Consider the following 19,799-nt stretch of genomic DNA (forward strand, 5'->3'; position numbering starts at 1 on the left):
TGCAATGCTCTCTGCAGAGAATTAAAGAGGAGGCATTGCAGCCAGAGTATGATGAAATGGATCAAGAAGCCGTAGCGGTCGATTACACACAGCCCAGCCTCATCTCATCCCAACGTGCATTGGGGGACAATAAGGGAGAGGAGGAGGAGGAAGAACAGGAGCTTGTATCATGCGCTGTAGACGGTAGTACCTGTACAACTTTCATACTGTCAGTTCAGCGTGGGTGACCTGAGGACAGGGGGGGGGAGGAGGAGGAGGAGGAGAGCATGGTCAGTCGTCATCTTGGTGAGGACACGGAAGTCTTGCCCGTTACCAGTCTGGCACGCATGGCTGACTTTATGTTACTCTGCCTTAACCGTGACCCTCGCGTTGTCAAAATGTTGGGTGACAGTCATTACTGGTTGGTGACACTTTTAGACCCCCGCTACAAGGAGAACTTTCACTCTCTTATTCCTGAGGTGGAGAGGTCTACGAATATGGGGCAGTACCAGAAGGCCCTTGCTGCAGAACTGTTAAAAAAAAATTCCCATCTGAACACGCTAGCGGCAGAGGTCACAGTTCGTTGACCAACCAAGGCGTACAAGCGAGAGAGAGGCAACTCCAATCCAGCAGAGGCAGGGGAACACTGTCAACATTCTGGGACAGTTTTCTGAGACCTGCCCAGCTTACAGGCCCTGAGGCGCGGGGTACTCTCACAAGCAGTGGAAAGTTTCAAAAGATGGTGAGGGAGTACCTTGCCGACCGTACCAGCGTCCTCCTTGATTCCTCTGTGCCTTTTAATTATTGGGTATCCAAGCTGGACACTTGGAATGAAATCGCTCTGTACGCCTTGGAGGTCCTGGCCTGCCATGCCGCTAGCGTGTTATCGGTGCGTGTTTTTAGTGCTGCTGGGGTAATTATAACTGATAAGCGCACTCGCCTGTCAACTGACAATGCTGACAAGCTGACCCTTATCAAAATGAACAGTAGCTGGATTGGGCCAGACTTCTCATCACCACCAAATGACAGCAGAGTAACATAAAGTCAAATCCACTGTGTTATTTCGAAAGGTGTATTTTCATGCACCGCTTCACACCCACACATGGGTATACGCTTCCTCATTTCGGCTGTTTTATGTTCTTCTCCTTATCCTCAGCCTCCACCACCACTATACCACCAGGGTGACCGTGGTCCGTGTTGCCATTATTGAAAGTTCCTCCGTCCTTATTTTTGTCAGCTTTTGCTTGGAAGGCATAAGCAAAGACTGGGAGACCCACTCCCTAATAATGGGAATAATATTTTTAAAATGCTGTACTGTATGGCTCTTGTAAGGGGCATTAAAAGCGTCTTGTTAAGCTACTGCGACCTCCACCACTTTTCCAAGGGGCATTTAAACCATCTTGTTAAGCTACTGGGACCTGCACCACTTTTCCAAGGGGCATTCAAACAGTCTTGTTAAGCTACTACGACCTCCACCACTTTTCCAAGGGGCATTAAAACCGTCTTGTTAAGCTACTGGGACCTCCACTTTTCCGAGGGGCATTAAAAGCATCTTGTTAAGCTACTGGGACCTCCACCACTTTTCCGAGGAGCATTAAAAGCATCTTGTTAAGCTACTGGGACCTCCACCACTTTTCCGAGGGGCATTAAAAGCATCTTGTTAAGCTACTGGGACCTCCACCACTTTTCCGAGGAGCATTAAAACCATCTTGTTAAGCTACTGTGACCTCCACGTCTCTACCAAGGGGCATTCAAACAGTCTTGTTAAGGCTACTGGGACCTCCACGTCTCTTCTGAGAGGCATTAAAAGCATCTTGTTAAGCTACTGTGACCTCTACAACTTTTCCGAGGGGCATTAAAACTGTCTTGTTAAGCTACTGGAACCTCCACGTCTCTTCCAAGGGGCATTCTAACCGTCTTGTTAAGCTACTGGGACCTCCACGTCTCTTCCAAGGGGCATTCAAACCGTCTTATTAAGCTACTTGGACCTCCACGTCTCTTCCGAGGGGCATTAAAAGCGTCTTGTTAAGCTACTGTGACCTCCACCACTTTTCCGAGGGGCATTAAAACAGTCTTGTTAAGCTACTGGGACCTCCACGTCTCTTCCAAGGGGCATTCAAACCGTCTTGTTAAGCTACTGCGACCTCCACCACTTTTCCAAGGGGCATTAAAACCGTCTTGTTAAGCTACTGGGACCTCCACCACTTTTCTGAGGAGCATTAAAACCGTCTTGTTAAGCTACTGGGACCTCCACGTCTCTTCCAAGGGGCATTCAAACCGTCTTGTTAAGCTACTGCGACCTCCACCACTTTTCCAAGGGGCATTAAAACCGTCTTGTTAAGCTACTGGGACCTCCACCACTTTTCTGAGGAGCATTAAAACCGTCTTGTTAAGCTACTGAGACCTCCACGTCTCTTCTGAGGGGCATTAATAGCGTTTTGTTAAGCTACTGTGACCTCCACCACTTTTCCAAGGGGCATTTAAACCGGCCAGTTAAGCTACTGGGACCTCCACGTCTCTTCCAAGGGGCATTCAAACAGTCTTGTTAAGCTACTGGGACCTCCACTACGTTTCTGAGGGGCATTAAAACCATCTTGTTAAGCTACTGGGACCTCCACCACTTTTCTGAGGAGTATTAAAACCGTCATGTTAAGCTGCTGGAACCTCCACGTCTCTTCTGAGGGGCATTAATAGCGTCTTGTTAAGCTACTGTGACCTCCACGTCTCTTCCAAGGGGCATTCAAACCGTCTTGTTAAGCTGCTGGGACCTCCACGTCTCTTCTGAGGGGCATTAATAGCGTCTTGTTAAGCTACTGCGACCTCCACCACTTTTCCAAGGGGCATTAAAACCGTCTTGTTAAGCTACTGGGATCGGCACTTTTCTTCTGAGGGGCATTAAAAGCGTCTTCTTAAGCTACTGTGACCTCCACCACTTTTCCGAGGGGTATTAAAACCGTCTTGTTAAGCTACTGGGACCTCCACCACTTTTCCAAGGGGTATTAAAACCGTCTTGTTAAGCTACTGGGACCTCCACATCTCTTTTGAGGGGCATTAATAGCGTCTTGTTAAACCACTCTGAACTCCACAGCTCTTCCAAGGGGCATTGATATGTTGTTTTTAATTAACTCTAACCTCCACGACTCTTCGAACGGGCATTGCAGTTCCTCTTAATTTTTGGCAGCTTTTTCTTGGAAGGCATAAGCAAATACTATGGGAGACCCACTCCCCAATAATGGGAATAATGTTTGTAATATGCTGTACTGCATGGCTCTTGTAAGGGGCATTGCAAGCTCCTTCGTCCTAATTTTTGGCAGCTTTTGCTTGGAAGGCATAAGCAAAGACTATGGGAGACCCACTCCCCAATAATGGGAATAATGTTTGGAATATGCTGTACTGCATGGCTCTTGTAAGGGGCATTGCAAGTTCCTCCGTCCCAATTTTTGGCAGATTTTGCTTGGAAGGCATAAGCAATGACTATGGGATACACACTCCCCAATAATGGGAATAATGTTTGTACTATGCTGTACTGTATGGCTCTTGGAAGGGGCATTAAAAGCCCCTCTTCCGAGGGGCATTCAAACCGTCTGGTTAAGCTACTGGGACCTCCACGTCTTTTCCAAGGGGCATTAAAACCATCTTGTTAAGCTACTGTGACCTCCATGTCTCTTCAAAGGGACATTAAAACAGTCTTCTTAAGCCACTCTGAACTCCACAGCTCTTCCTAGGGGCATTGAAATGTTGTTTTTAATTACCTCTAACCTCCACAACTCTTCCAACGGACATTGCATTTCCTCCTAATTTTAGTCAGCTTTTGCTTTTCAATGCAAAGGCGAATACTAAGGGAGACCCACTCCCCAATAGTGGGTAGAAGGTTTTTAGTACGCTGTAATCCACGTCTGTTTCAAGGGGCATTGCAGTTCCTCATAATTTTTGGAAAGCCTTCCATTCACTGTTTAGGCCAACATTGTACAGGAGACCCAGTTGCTATAAATGGAAAAAACTGTTTAGTTAAGGCCCTCTGACCTCCATGTCATTGGAGTACATTGGAGTGCCTCGAAATTTTTGGTAGGCATTGCACTCACTGTATGCCCTATAACTGTGTAGCCAAACCGCTCCTTTTGTTACAGAAACATATCCTACAAGACATATGTGGTTGACTGGCCTGATATTGATGTGAATGGTCCCTGTTCCTCCTGCTCTCCTTTGCCACCACCTCATCCATCATTCATCACCTGAAGCTTTGTTTTAACGGGAGTCATAGAACTGGGATAGTAGCAGGAAAACATCCAGCAATCCTCGGAGGAGGTAGGATATGCGCCAAAACGCTGACCACCTCAGGCCTTGCCGCTACTACATACATGCGCTTGCATTCCAACAAAACAAAGCAGATGCTAACTTGTATCATCATCATGGTCCTCACCTTGGCACTCTCAACTCCCCTGATGGAGAAGCCAGGGCCCACCGGAGGAGTCTGGTTCTCTGGTGGGCTCGTCCAATGCTGCCCTAAAGCAGGCCAGGCTAAGAAAAGTGTGTGGGGGGATGTTCCAAGGAGAAATAGGGGCGGCTGGGGACCGTTTATGGACACCCGGCTGCCCCCAGGCGGCTGGCGACCGAGTATGGACACCCGGCCGCCCCCAGGCGGTTGGGGACCGAGTGTGGACACCCCGCCGCCGGGCGGCTGGGGACTGAGTATGGATACCAGGCCGCCAACGCTGCCATGACATGGTGGCCAGATTCCGCCTCCACATGCCTAAAAGGCCCAATTTCAAGTGCAAGCAAGCAGTATGGTATTGCAGCCTGGGGGTGGGTGGGTGGTTGGCTGCATATTTGCGCTTGCATTGCAAGGAATGGGCGAGGTACAATTGAACCCTGCCCTGGGACAAGAACTTGCACGGGGATAGTTGCAAGTCTGCATCTTCTGATGCGGCAAGGATGACTTCTGATGGGCACACTTTTAGGCAGTGACCGGGGAGTCAGAGATGCTTCCAGGGGTCTTCCCCATGCTGTCCCCATGTCTTTTCAGCACTGTATGCATGTGTCACACAGCATATGGCCAGATAAGGTTGTAAAATGTTAAAATGACTTTTCCCGGTGAATGCATTTGTCACGGTTGAAGCAATACAAAAGTGCAAAAACACATTAAAAATGCTACTTGTGAACATAGCCCAAGGTGTGGAGGAGTATTTTTTTTTCTGTTATTTATTTTACCTTATACACAAGTCTTTACCCTGGAAAGGAACTTCCTTAACATATTTCACAGGAAAGCAGTTTCAGTTTAGTTTTTGAACGTTTTATTGTGAGCCCTTAAAAGTGGCTTAATACCTCTGACCACGTTGTTGACAGAAGTGACCTGGGGGTCAGAAATGCTTCCTGGGGCGATCCCCATGCTGTCCCCATGTCATTTGAGCACTGCCACATTTTGGGCACTTGTTAGGCTTTTAAAAGACAGCCGGGGATGCCGCCGCGAAAATGCTCGGGTCTCCCATAGACTAACATTGGGCTCGTGGCTCAGGTCGAGCAACCGAGTATCATGGCGAGCTCTGCCCGAGCTTCGAGCACCCGAGCATTTTAGTGCTCGCTCTTCACTACTAAATACCCTTCATTATTTATTATTTTTGCACTTTGCGATTTACCCATTTACTTCCGGTTACTTGGGTATTTTGCTTGTCTTTGGTTTTTCTTTGTCTAGTGGCCTTGTGTGAACATGCATTTACATTTTGCATGCACATCAATTTATGTTTCAGTTCAGACTTCTAGATTTTTTCTTTGTAGTTCAGTGTGCTTTACTACATATTAGGGTGTGGCCACCCTTTGTCTGAGCTGAAATGTTTATTCTGCCTCAGGTCTATGCTTCTACTGGGGGGTCAGTCTCTCTGCCCTTATCCATATGTACGTCACTTGACAAATGGTAAGGTTTTAATATTAGAGTTAGGATTGTCCCATAAGGGTTGCCGTGATGTGGCGGGATAGCTTTTACATTATTTTGATCAAAATTATGTTAACTAAATACCCTTCATTATTTATTATTTTTGCACTGTGCGATTTACCCATTCACTTCCGGTTACTTGGGTATTTTGCTTGTCTTTGGTTTTTCTTTGTCTAGTGGCCTTGTGTGAACATGCATTTACATTTTGCATGCACATCAATTTATGTTTCAGTTCAGACTTCTAGATTTTTTCTTTATATGCTATATATGCTGTATGTACGGGAAGGGAGCTTGTCTGTACACTGCTTGCTATGTGTGGGGGAGGGAAGCTGTCAGACAAAGAGGGGTCCTGCAAACATCCAACTAATGGCCCCCCATATATATTACAGGAAGGTAGGTCAAACCCAAGGATTTTTGCTGGAGCAGCCGACCATGTGCTGTGTATGGGGCCATCTCCCCCACACATATAACCACATTCATGTATATGGGGGAGTCGGGATGTGTTGTGTGGACAAGCGTCCGGTCTAAAGCTAACTAGTGTATGGGCACCTGAGACTAAGGCAAGTTATCATCCAGAAAGTCATTCTCCAGCCTGCTGCAAAAATGCCGGATAGAGAAAGGCTTTTATCACCTAAGCCAGATCTCACTGGAGGGGAAGCAAGAAGAAAAAAGGAGAAATGTAAAATAAGACACAAGTCCAGACAGTTGTCATCCAAAACTTTATCTGGTATCGACCAAGAAAATTACAATCAGTAAAAGTATAAACCACATTTAGGAAAAACACAGATGAGCTGCGGGACCATCGCTTCTTCTTCTGGGACTTTTTGGCGGACAGGTTGCTCTGCTGTCGGAGGCCTTTCTTGTTCTTGGACTTCTCCTTCATGTGGATTCTGAAGACTAGGAGGCTCCTGAGGGTCCATCTCTCCTGCCGGCAGCTCAGAATGACTTGGAGATATGTTTCCTTCAGTCCAGGAAAGCAAGAGAGGAAAAAGATGAATGTGATGTAATAACAAGACAAACCTAAAAAAAAACATGTATAAAAAATCATGTAACTGCAAACTGCACAAAAATGACCCCAATAACGTAAGTGCTGTAGCATTAAAGAACCTGCAAAACGAGTGGTGTGAAAAGACCTGGGACTTGTCAGAAATATGTAATGTTTTGTCTAAAATGACAAAAAAAAAGAAAAGATTCAAGGGATGAGCAGCATTTTATAACAGGTAAAAAATATACAAATTTGTGACAAGTGATCGGTATTAAGTATTGTGGATGATAACCAGACGTTTATTTCAAATGAAGAGTTTAATGAACGTCTTGTATTTGGCCAATTGGAACCTTCCCGGAAATGTCTGCGCCGGTGATAAAATCTACTTACTAATAGAGCTCCCGACTGGACACAAAGAACTGCAGCTCATGGAGGAATGAAGCTTCTTTCCTTCTCAGCCAAGAACTTCTTATACCAGTCCCGTACGGCCTCTATCATGTGCTGATATCTAGCAGAAAGAGAAAAAATCAATTATAAACTAAATAAAATTTTTTAAAGAAAAAAAAACCTCCTGCGAACATGAAGCATTTGTAGCAAAGCACAGCCATTATTTACAGAGCACAATTGTTTTACTTTATTCTATATTAGTGGCCGCTCTGTGCAAAAACTTGTGGGAAATTACTGCAGCACTAATATTGTCCGCCCAGAGAGCACCCAAGTATTCCCCAATTTCTGACTCCACCGCCCGATTGCCCCCACAAGCACAATGCTGCACCGCTGTCACCTGCCTGGTACAGGCTCCTTTATAGGGTCCTTTCAGCTGTTGTTCACCAAGATGTGAAGTAATCCGAGTACAGGGTTTCCTATGTCTGAGTGCAGGGGTGGAGAGCAGAGAGGATCAGACAGGGACAGGCCCATACACAGACTGCTGGTATATAGAGGACAAATCTCGCTGAACAGCAGCTACAAGAAGCTTCTGGATGGGGGCAGTGGGGGTGAGACAGCACTTCAGCAACGTGTTTGGGAGAGAAGTAAGAAAATAAGCAAATGAAGAATATTTATAAAGTTCACAAGTCTGCAATGTGAGGAGGATAATTACATGAAGAAAACCCTCAAGGTGCAGCGTCCGCAACCGGAAAACCGCCCCAAGGTCCACCTGTGTCATCAGCGCCCCCCTGCTGGACCCCTAATCAGTTGTACTGCAGACTCTGATGATTGATAGTGACACTAGGTCAGCTCTTTCCCAATGGCGGCACTAGCTGACCATCCTGTGGATAGGACAGGTGCCGAATCATTCAGTCCTTTCCCTCTTCCCCAACGTGAAGCAAGCATCCCTCTGACCAGACAAACATCCCCCTGACCAGACAAACATCCCCCTGACCAGGCAAACATCCCCCTGACCAGACAAACATCCCCCTGACCAGGCAAACATCCCCCTGACCAGGCAAACATCCCCATGACCAGACAAACATCCCCATGACCAGGCAAACATCCCTCTGACCAGGCAAACATACAACCCCTTTTTTTCTTTCCCATTTTACTTGCATTATTAATTTCACCTCCAACATTACTGACAACTCCAAGTTCAATAGTTTGATAGTCTCATCTCCTGCCTTTGTATGTGGAGGAGGCAATAAACAGCCGTATACATCCTAAACCTGTCACAAGGACTTTCTCTGCAACTCCCTACTCTCAGCTGTCCCCCTGTAACAATCCACCTTTTTCTCTTTCTCGCTCATACATTTCAGACACTTTATTAACATGTTAATCATATTTCCAAACTTACTGCATTCCACTTCATCTGATCATACATCACCGTTTAAAAGAATCACAATCGCTTACTTGTCTGCTGCGGTAATTCTTGGATTGTTTTCTTGCTGTTGCTTGGTCTTATTTTGCTGTTTGCTGTCCTTAAACCACCATCTGCCTTTTGATCCCTGCAACAACAGACACTATGCGAGTATGACTTCACATGTGACATTTCCAAGTCCCTTGACCATTGTGGTGCCAATGGAGTACCCCTTTTCTCGTTATCATGCCACCGAAGCACACCATTTCCCGCTAGCATGCCACCGTAGCACACCTTTTCCCGTTAGTATGCCACCGGGCACACCTATTCCCGTTAGCATGCCATCGGAGCACACCTATTCCCGTTAGCATGCCACCGGAGCACGCCACTTTCCCGTTGGCTTGCCACCGGAGCACGCCACTTTCCCGTTGGCTTGCCACCGGAGCACGCCACTTTCCCGTTGGCTTGCCACCGGAGCACGCCACTTTCCCGTTGGCTTGCCACCGGAGCACGCCACTTTCCCGTTGGCTTGCCACCGGAGCACGCCACTTTCCCGTTGGCTTGCCACCGGAGCACGCCACTTTCCCGTTGGCTTGCCACCGGAGCACGCCACTTTCCCGTTGGCTTGCCACCGAAGCACGCCACTTTCCCGTTGGCTTGCCACCGGAGCACGCCACTTTCCCGTTGGCTTGCCACCGGAGCACGCCACTTTCCCGTTGGCTTGCCACCGGAGCACGCCACTTTCCCGTTGGCTTGCCACCGGAGCACGCCACTGTCCCGTTGGCTTGCCACCGGAGCACGCCACAGTCCCGTTGACTGGCCACCGGAGCACGCCACAGTCCCGTTGGCTGGCCACCGGAGCACGCCACAGTCCCGTTGGCTTGCCACCGGAGCACGCCACTTTCCCGTTGGCTTGCCACCGGAGCATGCCACTTTCCCGTTGCTTGCCACCGGAGCACGCCACATTCCCGTTGGCTTGCCACCGGAGCACGCCACTTTCCCGTTGGCTTGCCACCGGAGCATGCCACTTTCCCGTTGGCTTGCCACCGGAGCACGCCACTTTCCCGTTGGCTTGCCACCGGAGCACGCCACTTTCCCGTTGGCTTGCCACCGGAGCACGCCACTTTCCCGTTGGCTTGCCACCGGAGCACGCCACTTTCCCGTTGGCTTGCCACCGGAGCACGCCACTTTCCCGTTGGCTTGCCACCGGAGCACGCCACTTTCCCGTTGGCTTGCCACCGGAGCACGCCACAGTCCCGTTGGCTTGCCACCGGAGCACGCCACAGTCCCGTTGGCTTGCCACCGGAGCACGCCACTTTCCCGTTGGCTTGCCACCGGAGCACGCCACTTTCCCGTTGGCTTGCCACCGGAGCACGCCACTTTCCCGTTGGCTTGCCACCGGAGCACGCCACTGTCCCGTTGGCTTGCCACCGGAGCACGCCACTGTCCCGTTGGCTTGCCACCGGAGCACGCCACTGTCCCGTTGGCTTGCCACCGGAGCACGCCACTGTCCCGTTGGCTTGCCACCGGAGCACGCCACTGTCCCGTTGGCTTGCCACCGGAGCACGCCACTGTCCCGTTGGCTTGCCACCGGAGCACGCCAATGTCCCGTTGGCTTTCCACCGGAGCACGCCACAGTCCCGTTGGCTTGCCACCGGAGCACGCCACAGTCCCGTTGGCTTGCCACCGGAGCACGCCACTTTCCCGTTGGCTTGCAACCGGAGCACGCCACTTTCCCGTTGGCTTGCCACCGGAGCACGCCACTTTCCCGTTGGCTTGCCACCGGAGCACGCCACTTTCCCGTTGGCTTGCCACCGGAGCACGCCACTTCCCGTTGGCTTGCCACCGGAGCACGCCACTTTCCCGTTGGCTTGCCACCGGAGCACGCCACTTTCCCGTTGGCTTGCCACCGGAGCACGCCACTTTCCTGTTGGCTTGCCACCGGAGCACTCCACTGTCCCGTTGGCTTGCCACCGGAGCACTCCACTGTCCCGTTGGCTTGCCACCGGAGCACGCCACAGTCCCGTTGGCTTGCCACCGGAGCAAGCCACAGTCCCGTTGGCTTGCCACCGGAGCACGCCACATTCCCGTTGGCTTGCCACCGGAGCACGCCACTTTCCCGTTGGCTTGCCACCGGAGCACGCCACTTTCCCGTTGGCTTGCCACCGGAGCACGCCACTGTCCCGTTGGCTTGCCACCGGAGCACGCCACTGTCCCGTTGGCTTGCCACCGGAGCACGCCACTGTCCCGTTGGCTTGCCACCGGAGCACACCACAGTCCCGTTGGCTTGCCACCGGAGCACGCCACTTTCCCGTTGGCTTGCCAACGGAGCACGCCACTGTCCCGTTGGCTTGCCACCGGAGCACGCCAATGTCCCGTTGGCTTGCCACCGGAGCACGCCACAGTCCCGTTGGCTTGCCACCGGAGCACGCCACTTTCCCGTTGGCTTGCCACCGGAGCACGCCACTTTCCCGTTGGCTTGCAACCGGAGCACGCCACTTTCCCGTTGGCTTGCCACCGGAGCACGCCACTTTCCCGTTGGCTTGCCACCGGAGCACGCCACTTTCCCGTTGGCTTGCCACCGGAGCACGCCACTTTCCCGTTGGCTTGCCACCGGAGCACGCCACTTTCCCGTTGGCTTGCCACCGGAGCACGCCACTTTCCCGTTGGCTTGCCACCGGAGCACGCCACTTTCCTGTTGGCTTGCCACCGGAGCACTCCACTGTCCGGTTGGCTTGCCACCGGAGCACTCCACTGTCCCGTTGGCTTGCCACCGGAGCACGCCACAGTCCCGTTGGCTTGCCACCGGAGCAAGCCACTGTCCCGTTGGCTTGCCACCGGAGCACGCCACAGTCCCGTTGGCTTGCCACCGGAGCACGCCACTTTCCCGTTGGCTTGCCACCGGAGCACGCCACTTTCCCGTTGGCTTGCCACCGGAGCACGCCACTGTCCCGTTGGCTTGCCACCGGAGCACGCCACTGTCCCGTTGGCTTGCCACCGGAGCACACCACAGTCCCGTTGGCTTGCCACCGGAGCACGCCACTTTCCCGTTGGCTTGCCACCGGAGCACGCCACTTTCCCATTGGCTTGCCACCGGAGCACGCCACTTTCCCGTTGGCTTGCCACCGGAGCACGCCACTTTCCTGTTGGCTTGCCACCGGAGCACTCCACTGTCCCGTTGGCTTGCCACCGGAGCACTCCACTGTCCCGTTGGCTTGCCACCGGAGCACGCCACAGTCCCGTTGGCTTGCCACCAGAGCAAGCCACAGTCCCGTTGGCTTGCCACCGGAGCACGCCACAGTCCCGTTGGCTTGCCACCGGAGCACGCCAATTTCCCGTTGGCTTGCCACCGGAGCACGCCACTTTCCCGTTGGCTTGCCACCGGAGCACGCCACTGTCCAGTTGGCTTGCCACCGGAGCACGCCACTGTCCCGTTGGTTTGCCACCGGAGCACGCCACAGTCCCGTTGGCTTGCCACCGGAACACGCCACAGTCCCGTTGGCTTGCCACCGGAGCACGCCACTTTCCCGTTGGCTTGCCACCGGAGCACGCCACTTTCCCGTTGGCTTGCCACCGGAGCACGCCACTTTCCCGTTGGCTTGCCACCGGAGCACGCCATTTTCCCGTTGGCTTGCCACCGGAGCACGCCACTTTCCCGTTGGCTTGCCACCGGAGCACGCCACTTTCCCGTTGGCTTGCCACCGGAGCACGCCACTTTCCTGTTGGCTTGCCACCGGAGCACGCCACTTTCCCGTTGGCTTGCCACCGGAGCACGCCACAGTCCCGTTGGCTTGCCACCGGAGCACGCCACAGTCCCGTTGGCTTGCCACTGGAGCACGCCACTTTCCCGTTGGCTTGCCACCGGAGCACGCCACTTTCCCGTTGGCTTGCCACCGGAGCACGCCACTGTCCCGTTGGCTTGCCACTGGAGCACGCCACTTTCCCGTTGGCTTGCCACCGGAGCACGCCACTGTCCCGTTGGCTTGCCACCGGAGCACGCCACTGTCCCGTTGGCTTGCCACCGGAGCACGCCACTTTCCCGTTGGCTTGCCACCGGAGCACGCCACTTTCCCGTTGGTTTGCCACCGGAGCACGCCACTTTCCCGTTGGCTTGCCACCGGAGCACGCCACTTTCCCGTTGGCTTGCCACCGGAGCACGCCACTTTCCCGTTGGCTTGCCACCGGAGCACGCCATTTTCCCGTTGGCTTGCCACCGGAGCACGCCAGTTTCCCGTTGGCTTGCCACCGGAGCACGCTACTTTCCCGTTGGCTTGCCACTGGAGCACGCCACTTTCCCGTTGGCTTGCGACCGGAGCACGCCACTGTCCCGTTGGCTTGCCACGGGAGCACGCCACAGTCCCGTTGGCTTGCCACCGGAGCACGCCACAGTCCCGTTGGCTTGCCACCGGAGCACGCCACTTTCCCGTTGGCTTGCCACCGGAGCACGCCACTTTCCCGTTGGCTTGCCACCGGAGCACGCCACTTTCCCGTTGGCTTGCCACCGGAGCACGCCACTTTCCCGTTGGCTTGCCACCGGAGCACGCCACTTTCCCGTTGGCTTGCCACCGGAGCACGCCACAGTCCCGTTGGCTTGCCACCGGAGCACGCCACTGTCCCGTTGGCTTGCCACCGGAGCACGCCACTGTCCCGTTGGCTTGCCACCGGAGCACGCCACAGTCCCGTTGGCTTGCCACCGGAGCACGCCACTGTCCCGTTGGCTTGCCACCGGAGCACGCCACTGTCCCGTTGGCTTGCCACCGGAGCACGCCACTGTCCCGTTGGCTTGCCACCGGAGCACGCCACTTTCCCGTTGGCTTGCCACCGGAGCACGCCACTGTCCCGTTGGCTTGCCACCGGAGCACGCCACTGTCCCGTTGGCTTGCCACCGGAGCACGCCACTTTCCCGTTGGCTTGCCACCGGAGCACGCCACTTTCCCGTTGGCTTGCCACCGGAGCACGCCACTTTCCCGTTGGCTTGCCACCGGAGCACGCCACAGTCCCGTTGGCTTGCCACCGGAGCACGCCACTGTCCCGTTGGCTTGCCACCGGAGCACGCCACTTTCCCGTTGGCTTGCCACCGGAGCACGCCACAGTCCCGTTGGCTTGCCACCGGAGCACGCCACTGTCCCGTTGGCTTGACACCGGAGCACGCCACTGTCCCGTTGGCTTGCCACCGGAGCACGCCACTTTCCCGTTGGCTTGCCACCGGAGCACGCCACTGTCCCGTTGGCTTGCCACCGGAGCACGCCACTGTCCCGTTGGCTTGCCACCGGAGCACGCCACTGTCCCGTTGGCTTGCCACCGGAGCACGCCACAGTCCCGTTGGCTTGCCACCGGAGCACGCCACAGTCCCGTTGGCTTGCCACCGGAGCACGCCACTTTCTCGTTGGCTTGCCACCGGAGCACGCCACTTTACCGTTGGCTTGCCACCGGAGCACGCCACTTTCCCGTTGGCTTGCCACCGGAGCACGCTACTTTCCCGTTGGCTTGCCACCGGAGCACGCCACTGTCCCGTTGGCTTGCCACCGGAGCACGCCACTGTCCCGTTGGCTTGCCACCGGAGCACGCCACTGTCCCGTTGGCTTGCCACCGGAGCACGCCACAGTCCCGTTGGCTTGCCACCGGAGCACGCCACTTTCCCGTTGGCTTGCCACCGGAGCACGCCACTTTCCCGTTGGCTTGCCACCGGAGCACGCCACAGTTCCGTTGGCTTGCCACCGGAGCACGCCACAGTCCCGTTGGCTTGCCACCGAAGCACGCCACAGTCCCGTTGGCTTGCCACCGGAGCACGCCACAGTCCCGTTGGCTTGCCACCGGAGCACGCCACTTTCCCGTTGGCTTGCCACCGGAGCACGCCACTGTCCCGTTGGCTTGCCACCGGAGCACGCCACTGTCCCGTTGGCTTGCCACCGGAGCACGCCACAGTCCCGTTGGCTTGCCACCGGAGCACGCCACAGTCCCGTTGGCTTGCCACCGGAGCACACCACAGTCCCGTTGGCTTGCCACCGGAGCATGCCACAGTCCCGTTGGCTTGCCACCGGAGCACGCCACAGTCCCGTTGGCTTGCCACCGGAGCACGCCACAGTCCCGTTGGCTTGCCACCGGAGCACGCCACTTTCCCCTTGGCTTGCCACCGGAGCACGCCACTTTCCCGTTGGCTTGCCACCGGAGCACGCCACTTTCCCGTTGGCTTGCCACCGGAGCACGCCACTTTCCCGTTGGCTTGCCACCGGAGCACGCCACAGTCCCGTTGGCTTGCCACCGGAGCACGCCACAGTCCCGTTGGCTTGCCACCGGAGCACGCCACTTTCCCGTTGGCTTGCCACCGGAGCACGCCACTTTCCCGTTGGCTTGCCACCGGAGCACGCCACTGTCCCGTTGGCTTGCCACCGGAGCACGCCACTGTCCCTTTGGCTTGCCACCGGAGCACGCCACTGTCCCGTTGGCTTGCCACCGGAGCACGCCACTGTCCCGTTGGCTTGCCACCAGAGCACGCCACTGTCCCGTTGGCTTGCCACCGGAGCACGCCACTTTCCCGTTGGCTTGCCACCGGAGCACGCTACTTTCCCGTTTGCTTGCCACCGGAGCACGCCACTGTCCCGTTGGCTTGCCACCGGAGCACGCCACTGTCCCGTTGGCTTGCCACCGGAGCACGCCACTGTCCCGTTGGCTTGCCACCGGAGCACGCCACAGTCCCGTTGGCTTGCCACCGGAGCACGCCACTTTCCCGTTGGCTTGCCACCGGAGCACGCCACTTTCCCGTTGGCTTGCCACCGGAGCACGCCACAGTTCCGTTGGCTTGCCACCGGAGCACGCCACAGTCCCGTTGGCTTGCCACCGGAGCACGCCACAGTCCCGTTGGCTTGCCACCGGAGCACGCCACAGTCCCGTTGGCTTGCCACCGGAGCACGCCACTTTCCCGTTGGCTTGCCACCGGAGCACGCCACTGTCCCGTTGGCTTGCCACCGGAGCACGCCACTGTCCCGTTGGCTTGCCACCGGAGCACGCCACAGTCCCGTTGGCTTGCCACCGGAGCACGCCACAGACCCGTTGGCTTGCCACCGGAGCACGCCACAGTCCCGTTGGCTTGCCACCGGAGCACGCCACAGTCCCGTTGGCTTGCCACCGGAGCACGCCACAGTCCCGTTGGCTTGCCACCGGAGCACGCCACAGTCCCGTTGGCTTGCCACCGGAGCACGCCACTTTCCCCTTGGCTTGCCACCGGAGCACGCCACTTTCCCGTTGGCTTGCCACCGGAGCACGCCACTTTCCCGTTGGCTTGCCACCGGAGCACGCCACTTTCCCGTTGGCTTGCCACCGGAGCACGCCACAGTCCCGTTGGCTTGCCACCGGAGCACGCCACAGTCCCGTTGGCTTGCCACCGGAGCACGCCACTTTCCCGTTGGCTTGCCACCGGAGCACGCCACTTTCCCGTTGGCTTGCCACCGGAGCACGCCACTGTCCCGTTGGCTTGCCACCGGAGCACGCCACTGTCCCTTTGGCTTGCCACCGGAGCACGCCACTGTCCCGTTGGCTTGCCACCGGAGCACGCCACTGTCCCGTTGGCTTGCCACCGGAGCACGCCACTGTCCCGTTGGCTTGCCACCGGAGCACGCCACTTTCCCGTTGGCTTGCCACCGGAGCACGCCACTTTCCCGTTGGCTTGCCACCGGAGCACGCCACTTTCCCGTTGGCTTGCCACCGGAGCACGCCACTTTCCCGTTGGCTTGCCACCGGAGCACGCCACTTTCCCGTTGGCTTGCCACCGGAGCACGCCACTTTCCCGTTGGCTTGCCACCGGAGCACGCCACTTTCCCGTTGGCTTGCCACCGGAGCACGCCACTGTCCCGTTGGCTTGCCACCGGAGCACGCCACAGTCCCGTTGGCTTGCCACCGGAGCACGCCACAGTCCCGTTGGCTTGCCACCGGAGCACGCCACAGTCCCGTTGGCTTGCCACCGGAGCACGCCACTTTCCCGTTGGCTTGCCACCGGAGCACGCCACTTTCCCGTTGGCTTGCCACCGGAGCACGCCACTTTCCCGTTGGCTTGCCACCGGAGCACGCCACTTTCCCGTTGGCTTGCCACCGGAGCACGCCACTTTCCCGTTGGCTTGCCACCGGAGCACGCCACAGTCCCGTTGGCTTGCCACCGGAGCACGCCACTGTCCCGTTGGCTTGCCACCGGAGCACGCCACTGTCCCGTTGGCTTGCCACCGGAGCACGCCACTGTCCCGTTGGCTTGCCACCGGAGCTCACCACTGTCCCGTTGGCTTGCCACCGGAGCACGCCACTGTCCCGTTGGCTTGCCACCGGAGCACGCCACTGTCCCGTTGGCTTGCCACCGGAGCACGCCACTGTCCCGTTGGCTTGCCACCGGAGCACGCCACAGTCCCTTTGGCTTGCCACCGGAGCACGCCACAGTCCCTTTGGCTTGCCACCAGAGCACGCCACTGTCCCTTTGGCTTGCCACCGGAGCACGCCACAGTCCCGTTGGCTTGCCACCGGAGCACGCCACTTTCCCGTTGGCTTGCCACCGGAGCACGCCACTTTCCCGTTGGCTTGCCACCGGAGCACGCCACAGTCCCGTTGGCTTGCCACCGGAGCACGCCACAGTCCCGTTGGCTTGCCACCGGAGCACGCCACTTTCCCGTTGGCTTGCCACCGGAGCACGCCACTTTCCCGTTGGCTTGCCACCGGAGCACGCCACTTTCCCGTTGGCTTGCCACCGGAGCACGCCACTTTCCCGTTGGCTTGCCACCGGAGCACGCCACTTTCCCGTTGGCTTGCCACCGGAGCACGCCACAGTCCCGTTGGCTTGCCACCGGAGCACGCCACTGTCCCGTTGGCTTGCCACCGGAGCACGCCACTGTCCCGTTGGCTTGCCACCGGAGCACGCCACTGTCCCGTTGGCTTGCCACCGGAGCACGCCACTGTCCCGTTGGCTTGCCACCGGAGTTCGCCACTGTCCCGTTGGCTTGCCACCGGAGCACGCCACTGTCCCGTTGGCTTGCCACCGGAGCACGCCACTGTCCCGTTGGCTTGCCACCGGAGCACGCCACTGTCCCGTTGGCTTGCCACCGGATCACGCCACAGTCCCTTTGGCTTGCCACCGGAGCACGCCACTGTCCCTTTGGCTTGCCACCGGAGCACGCCACAGTCCCGTTGGCTTGCCACCGGAGCACGCCACTTTCCCGTTGGCTTGCCACCGGAGCACGCCACTTTCCCGTTGGCTTGCCACCGGAGCACGCCACTTTCCCGTTGGCTTGCCACCGGAGCACGCCACTTTCCCGTTGACTTGCCACCGGAGCACGCCACTGTCCCGTTGGCTTGCCACCGGAGCACGCCACTGTCCCGTTGGCTTGCCACCGGAGCACGCCACAGTCCCGTTGGCTTGCCACCGGAGCACGCCACAGTCCCGTTGGCTTGCCACCGGAGCACACCACTTTCCCGTTGGCTTGCCACCGGAGCACGCCACTTTCCCGTTGGCTTGCCACCGGAGCACGCCACTTTCCCGTTGGCTTGCCACCGGAGCACGCCACTTTCCCGTTGGCTTGCCACCGGAGCACGCCACTTTCCCGTTGGCTTGCCACCGGAGCACGCCACTTTCCCGCTGGCTTGCCACCGGAGCACGCCACAGTCCCGTTGGCTTGCCACCGGAGCACGCCACAGTCCCGTTGGCTTGCCACCGGAGCACGCCACAGTCCCGTTGGCTTGCCACCGGAGCACGCCACAGTCCCGTTGGCTTGCCACCGGAGCACGCCACTTTCCCGTTGGCTTGCCATCGGAGCACGCCACTTTCCCGTTGGCTTGCCACCGGAGCACGCCACTGTCCCGTTGGCTTGCCACCGGAGCACGCCACTGTCCCGTTGGCTTGCCACCGGAGCACGCCACTGTCCCGTTGGCTTGCCACCGGAGCACGCCACTGTCCCATTGGCTTGCCACCGGAGCACGCCACAGTCCCGTTGGCTTGCCACCGGAGCACGCCACTGTCCCGTTGGCTTGACACCGGAGCACGCCACTGTCCCGTTGGCTTGCCACCGGAGCACGCCACTTTCCCGTTGGCTTGCCACCGGAGCACGCCACTGTCCCGTTGGCTTGCCACCGGAGCACGCCACTGTCCCGTTGGCTTGCCACCGGAGCACGCCACTGTCCCGTTGGCTTGCCACCGGAGCACGCCACAGTCCCGTTGGCTTGCCACCGGAGCACGCCACAGTCCCGTTGGCTTGCCACCGGAGCACGCCACTTTCTCGTTGGCTTGCCACCGGAGCACGCCACTTTACCGTTGGCTTGCCACCGGAGCACGCCACTTTCCCGTTGGCTTGCCACCGGAGCACGCTACTTTCCCGTTGGCTTGCCACCGGAGCACGCCACTGTCCCGTTGGCTTGCCACCGGAGCACGCCACTGTCCCGTTGGCTTGCCACCGGAGCACGCCACTGTCCCGTTGGCTTGCCACCGGAGCACGCCACAGTCCCGTTGGCTTGCCACCGGAGCACGCCACTTTCCCGTTGGCTTGCCACCGGAGCACGCCACTTTCCCGTTGGCTTGCCACCGGAGCACGCCACAGTTCCGTTGGCTTGCCACCGGAGCACGCCACAGTCCCGTTGGCTTGCCACCGGAGCACGCCACAGTCCCGTTGGCTTGCCACCGGAGCACGCCACAGTCCCGTTGGCTTGCCACCGGAGCACGCCACTTTCCCGTTGGCTTGCCACCGGAGCACGCCACTGTCCCGTTGGCTTGCCACCGGAGCACGCCACTGTCCCGTTGGCTTGCCACCGGAGCACGCCACAGTCCCGTTGGCTTGCCACCGGAGCACGCCACAGTCCCGTTGGCTTGCCACCGGAGCACACCACAGTCCCGTTGGCTTGCCACCGGAGCATGCCACAGTCCCGTTGGCTTGCCACCGGAGCACGCCACAGTCCCGTTGGCTTGCCACCGGAGCACGCCACAGTCCCGTTGGCTTGCCACCGGAGCACGCCACTTTCCCCTTGGCTTGCCACCGGAGCACGCCACTTTCCCGTTGGCTTGCCACCGGAGCACGCCACTTTCCCGTTGGCTTGCCACCGGAGCACGCCACTTTCCCGTTGGCTTGCCACCGGAGCACGCCACAGTCCCGTTGGCT

The sequence above is a fragment of the Phyllobates terribilis genome, unplaced genomic scaffold (genome assembly GCF_046119375.1).
Source record: "Phyllobates terribilis strain yellow unplaced genomic scaffold, ASM4611937v1 Scaffold_353__1_contigs__length_1967111, whole genome shotgun sequence".
Classification (NCBI taxonomy): domain Eukaryota; kingdom Metazoa; phylum Chordata; class Amphibia; order Anura; family Dendrobatidae; genus Phyllobates; species Phyllobates terribilis.